This window comes from Haliotis asinina, chromosome 3 (assembly GCF_037392515.1).
Source record: "Haliotis asinina isolate JCU_RB_2024 chromosome 3, JCU_Hal_asi_v2, whole genome shotgun sequence".
NCBI classification, from domain to species: domain Eukaryota; kingdom Metazoa; phylum Mollusca; class Gastropoda; order Lepetellida; family Haliotidae; genus Haliotis; species Haliotis asinina.
Window position 1 is genome coordinate 20360505 of NC_090282.1, and position 6000 is coordinate 20366504.

Sequence of the window (6000 nt, forward strand, 5' to 3'; positions counted from 1 at the left end):
TTTCAGTCTTGTCTTTCAAAATTGCAATCAGGTTACTCTTCTTGTTTTCTGCTTTGGTTTCAGTAGATTGTGTCTTTATGTATTTTTTATTCTGACTCTATCGCCATGCTTCTCAACGTACGTCGACAGGGGGGCGGTGGGGTAGCCTAGTGGTTAAAGCGTCCGCTCGTCACGCCGGAAGTCCGGGTTCGATTCCCTACATGGGTACAATGTGTGAAGCCCATTTTCTGGTGTCCCCGGCCGTGATATTGCTGGAATACTGCTAAAAGTGGCGTAAAACTAAACTTACTCACTGACTCACTACTTCGACAGGTCTTCACCACTTATGAGGCCAGCAACATCAGATGCAACCTGCAAAAGAAGAGAGCATATCTCATTTGTTATTTTTCCTTGAACCGGCAATTACAAACTGTCACAGTACCAATTGCTTAAAAAAGTTTACAATTCTGCGACATTCCTCGGTGAGCCTTCGTATGAATGGTTCTCTGATACGAGGTAATGGCGTAAGCTTGTCAGTGCTAATTTTCATTCCGAGATTTGATGTTACAATAGCGAAAACGTAAAATTAAAGTATCTACACATAACTGCATTTGCTGTATACATGCATACAAAGTCAATGGATAATTCAAGTTATTGATGTTACTTGAACTCTTTAAATACCCAGACTATTTTTGACAGACTTCAAGTGACATAAATGATGGACATAATGGTTAGTAAAGTTAGAGACATAAAATAATTATAATTTTTTCCGTGATAGGTACAAATGGTTTGCCAGTATCATTCATAACTAAAATCACTGTCATCCTTATCGCTTATCTTGTTTATCTATATTGTTTACACTGAGACCATCTAGCTCTGGGCTCTCCGCACCACCTGCCTGTCCTGCTATGTATAAGGATTGACAAGTCAAGAACTGGCGTTTTAAAATATTCAAATGAATTTAACTGAGATAGTCAGATATTGAAATCTCTAAAAAATAATATGTTGTATTTGAAGGGAAACATGTAAATCTTATATCAGACTGAAGTAATTTTAAATTTGTTAACTGCACCAATTTGGAACTTCATTTTAATATACAGATGAAAATCTTTATGATACCCAGGTATCTTCAAGAAGCAAATGAATTTTCACGTTATGTAATATTACACTACTAGTGTAATAGTGGGGTAAGCACTAAATGTAATATGGAAATGGAACACTAATGATAACATATTATAATTAAATTTTAGTAATAATTTTAATTTTACAATACATTAAAGTTTGTGTATAGACAGAAATTTAACAAATACTGCTTTATTGTCACACATGTGTTTTCTCTGTAGACTTGAGAACGGGATAACATACTTTATTAAGAAACTATCATTTTGGTGCATAACTCGTCAGTTTTTAAACAAAATATTTACCTTCTCTTCTTTCATTTTCTCAATCATGGAGCGTTGTATGCCCAATTCATCCAAGTATGACCCAAAGGGATAGTTGTCGTCGTCGATGTCGTCTACACCATCAGAGGACGTGTCTGGTGTTTGAAACTCATAACGGTGCATGTAATTACATCTTTTCAAATATGTAGTTACACGGATAAAACACGTACAAAAATTATGACTTGCAATTACACCCTTAAACATGTAATTATACCTTTTCAAACTTGCAATTACACCTTTAAAACTTGTTATTACACCTTTTAAATAAAAAAGTTATCTATGAAAATGGCCCTATTAGGCTTGCATAGTAACCTGTGTTCCGCCTTCCATGTAATATCGGTACACTTGTATGTTATAATGAATCACTGTTACTATTATTGACTGTCGATTTATTGATATGTACATGAAAATTCTTTCACTTTTTGTTTTCACTTAACTTTCACGTTTGCTTGTTTGATCCAGTTAACCGGCCGTCTTGCTATCTGGACGATTTTCGAGTGAAACTAAAACGTCCGGATAAACGGGGTTTTATTGATTGCGAATAAGATCCAACGACTGTTACTGCGCTATATGTATACAGAGCAAACATGTGGCGTTGACACAGTCTAGCTGGTTGAAGGTAGAGTGCAGTGTGGGAACACTGGTGCACTTTTTTGTCATTCGCGGGATACGCAACCAACTGGTTCATCATGTCCAGGTACCGTGGTGTAGTCAGACGCAAATGCAGACAAGGTGAGGCGCGGAACCACTACAATCATGTCTGTATTTACTCTGCTACTCGAACTACAAGTGTAATGGATAAAAACCCGGAAATCCCTAGACAAAAATCATATCAAGATGGTATTTTTCCTGGTAAAATGCATGAAATAACAACTGGTCGGCCTGAAAATAGTATAATGTGTATCCATGTTAGACCGGGGTTTAGTTATTCATATTTTGTATTTCATAATGTGGAATATGTGCCAGGATCTGCTGTTCTATGCCTGAACTGTCACATTAACACGTTAATTATCTTTTATTGTATATGTAATTACAGTAGCAGTCATTGCACTGTTTGTGTTTGTGAGTGCAAAATACAGCTGTTGAAAAAACTGTTGATACGTCTACATTTGTGAGTCATAAACCTTCCTTAGGAGTTGTTATTTGTAGTCCTTCACCGGCGAGCGAAATAACTGTCTGTCCGACCGCCCGAGAAGGGTTAGTTTCAACACAGACTGCCAGATTCTCAAATTCATCCGTCTGACTGTCGGGTTAGAATTGTATTCATTATTATTTGACAGGTCTTAAATTATTTACACTAAGGGAAATAGTATTTATTTTTTGTAGGCAGGGAAGTTTTTACATCTATTCGGAACTGTCGTCTGGCTAATATGTTTGGGAGTTTCATACTCTGCCTTGACGTCATGGGCTGCTGTTGATGTTTTGTGGTCAACCGGCTGATAGTCGAAGGATTCGCCATTGTTTAGAGTATCTCTCAGCATGACATTTTCCAATACATGGAAAATGGTAGGCATAAGATTGCAATGACCATTACCACGGTCATATTAAGGTATTGTGTTCTTTTATACCTAGTTTAAGTTATATTTAGATATGGAGTGTGCCGTGTGGGGATAGAAAACAACATTTAAAGCTTGTTTGATGGATGGTTTCTGTTTGATTTACCAGAGTATGTAATCTCCATTTACCAGGGTACTCGCAACTATGGCTTGTGAAGTTCTGATACCATTTCTTGGAAAAGTCACGTGACTTGATGTTGTCTGTTGAACTGAGAGAACCACCACAGACTTAATAATTGAGTGTCATCTGAAATAGGAAGTAACCATGTTACGAACATTTCATTTCTTGATAAAACATTGACACCCCCACTTCATGTTTAGGTATTAGTTAGATGTCGGAGGTTACAAAGTAGTGCTACTCTGTATATGATAAGACAGACTTACAATTGGACAAACTTACACATTTATTATAATTTATCATTTATTATAAATTATCATCATTAGCAAACACAATGATTATTTTATTCTAGAAAGGGGTATTTCTGTCGCTTCAAGCTGGATGGAAATCTGCCCTGTTAGTTCCAGATATGTCGTTGTTAGTATCGTGTTGAATCATGAATAATTATTCGAAATTATTTGAAATTTATAATCTTTAAAGATTTAACGATGATACATAAAATTGATACATAAAAGTTAAGGTGCGTGCATGCATGTGTGTTTGTGTGTTGTTTTCTCTCTCTCTCCCCCCCCCCTCTCTCTCTCTCTGTGTAGTAGGGTGTAGGGTGTACATCTAAGATGAATTTCTCCAGTAACTAGGTGAAGCCGACTGCAAACCTTATGCAGATGAAGTACACGAAAATGCATCAAATTGCTGAAAAGCAATTGCAAATATCGCGCATATGGACAGCTGTGATTTTTGTTGTAAAGGTCTTACAAAATAAACAAGAATATAATCAATTAAAAAGTAAATATAATACTTACAAATCCTTATTTACATATCTACAGATGGATCCAGGGATGGTGATGCAGTTACTTGTGCCACTGTCATTAGATTCCGAACAATATCTTTAGAATACCAGAGAGCAGTTCTATTTGACAGCAGAAGCAAACCCATATTAATGGCTCTTAAATATATCCAAAGACCCCCTTAAATACAACATTATTCATAATCTTTTCCGACTCTCTTTCTTGCATGCAGGCTATTAAAATCTTTCTTGTAAACATCCACTTTTAATGGAAATTATCGAATTACATAACGATCTTGGTACTGGCCAATGTGACATCGTGTTTTATTGGTTACCCAGCCATATTGGTATATCTGTGAACGCAATGACTGATATTGCTGCCAAAGCAATACTGGCTGCAATGCTGTCGATGTAACTCATTCACTCTCTTTTGTTGTAAAGAATTCTCCATTTATTCATTGAACCCATGACAATAATCTTTTCTTCTCACGATTATGTTCATGTGTAAACAGTACACTACCTTTAATCAGTGAGGAATCTTTGGCAAAAATTAACTTAGAACAGTTGACTGAAGTGGCTACATTTACAGGAGTGCGTCAGAACCTTTGATAGGCAAAAGACGGTATCTCTGTATCTGAAGACATGACCTTGCCTCAGATTATCGTTACTTGTGTAGTGGCATATATCTAGTGGACGGAAAACTATTAAACGACGTCTCCTTAAATGGAAGACACATATGACTTATGATTGAACTTTCAATTTGAACTTTCAGTTTGAAAGCATTTGTTGTTAGAGGCGACTGTTGTTAGAGGCGACGGGTGGTCAGGCTCGCTGTCTTGGTTGACACATGTCAACGGTTTCCGATTGCGCAGATCAATGCTCATGTTGTTGATCACTGGACTGTCTAGTCCAAACTCCATTATTTACAGACGACCGCCACATATATAGTTGGAATAATGTTGAGCGTAGTGTAACACTGAAGTCACTCATTCTCTCACTTTGAAAGTGTTCAGTTCTTGACGAATTGTTATTGGTTTTATGAGGCCAAATATGTTACCAAGGCAAAACAATTTTGTTCACTCAAATTCAACCTGATTTATTTGTCGCGTTTGTGAGCCATTTCACCCGTTGTTGAGAGAGAGAGAGAGAGTGAGTGTGTGTGTGTGTGTGTGAGAGAGAGAGAGAGAGAGAGAGTTTAGCCGCCATGTTACCTCACTACCCCACCCCGCCTTCACAGTGCACTCAGAAAGAGTCATGAGCTTGGGTACGGTTGCGCAAGGGACTTGTACGTGTATAAAACTGAGTCACTAAGATATTAATGGAATATTGATCAATACGACTCGGCCACTCGTATCTTGAACAAAAAGTCCTGCAGGTCTCGTTTAAAAGAACCCCGTTAGAGTGCATGTGTACAAAGACGACTGTTTGCAAATTAGTCTCACGTATTTTGTTGTTGATAAAAGCACACTACGTCTTAACAAACAATTCTGCATGCACGATGGCTATATTCCAACACCAGACTGCTATAACGAAAAAACGTTCACAAAGAGGGACCACGGAGTGCACCTCCAACTTTTTAGGTTTGTCTCGCCATTACAGCGATCACATCAGGCACGTTGACAAAGCAAGGCTTATGGGACAAATCGTCTAATGGCGGCATCGCATGAACAGCATGCTCCCAACAAACCATAAATCGCGAAAATAGATTATGCAACTTATATAAAGTACGATAGTTATACTTACGGTATAATCACCGTGCGGTGTGACTATCATTTTATTCATGTACAACTACTTAATTCCAATAAGAGTGATGGATATGGTATTGGTATTGGTATTGTTCGAAGACGACTGTGAAAGTGAGTCTAAGAGTAAAGGCAAAGTTGAGGGCCAGGAAGAGGTGGAGGTTTAGGACGAGGTAGAGGGTTGGAGTTAGATGGAGGGATAGGTCAGGACGAGGTGGAAGGTGAGGAGGAGGTGGAGGTTTAGGACGAGGTAGAGGGTAGGGGTTAGGTGGAGGGGAAGGTCGAGGTGGAGAGTCAGGAAGAGGTGCAGAGTCAGGACGAGGTGGAGGGTGAGGAGGAGGTGAAGGTTTAGGACGAGGTAGAGGGTTGGGATTAG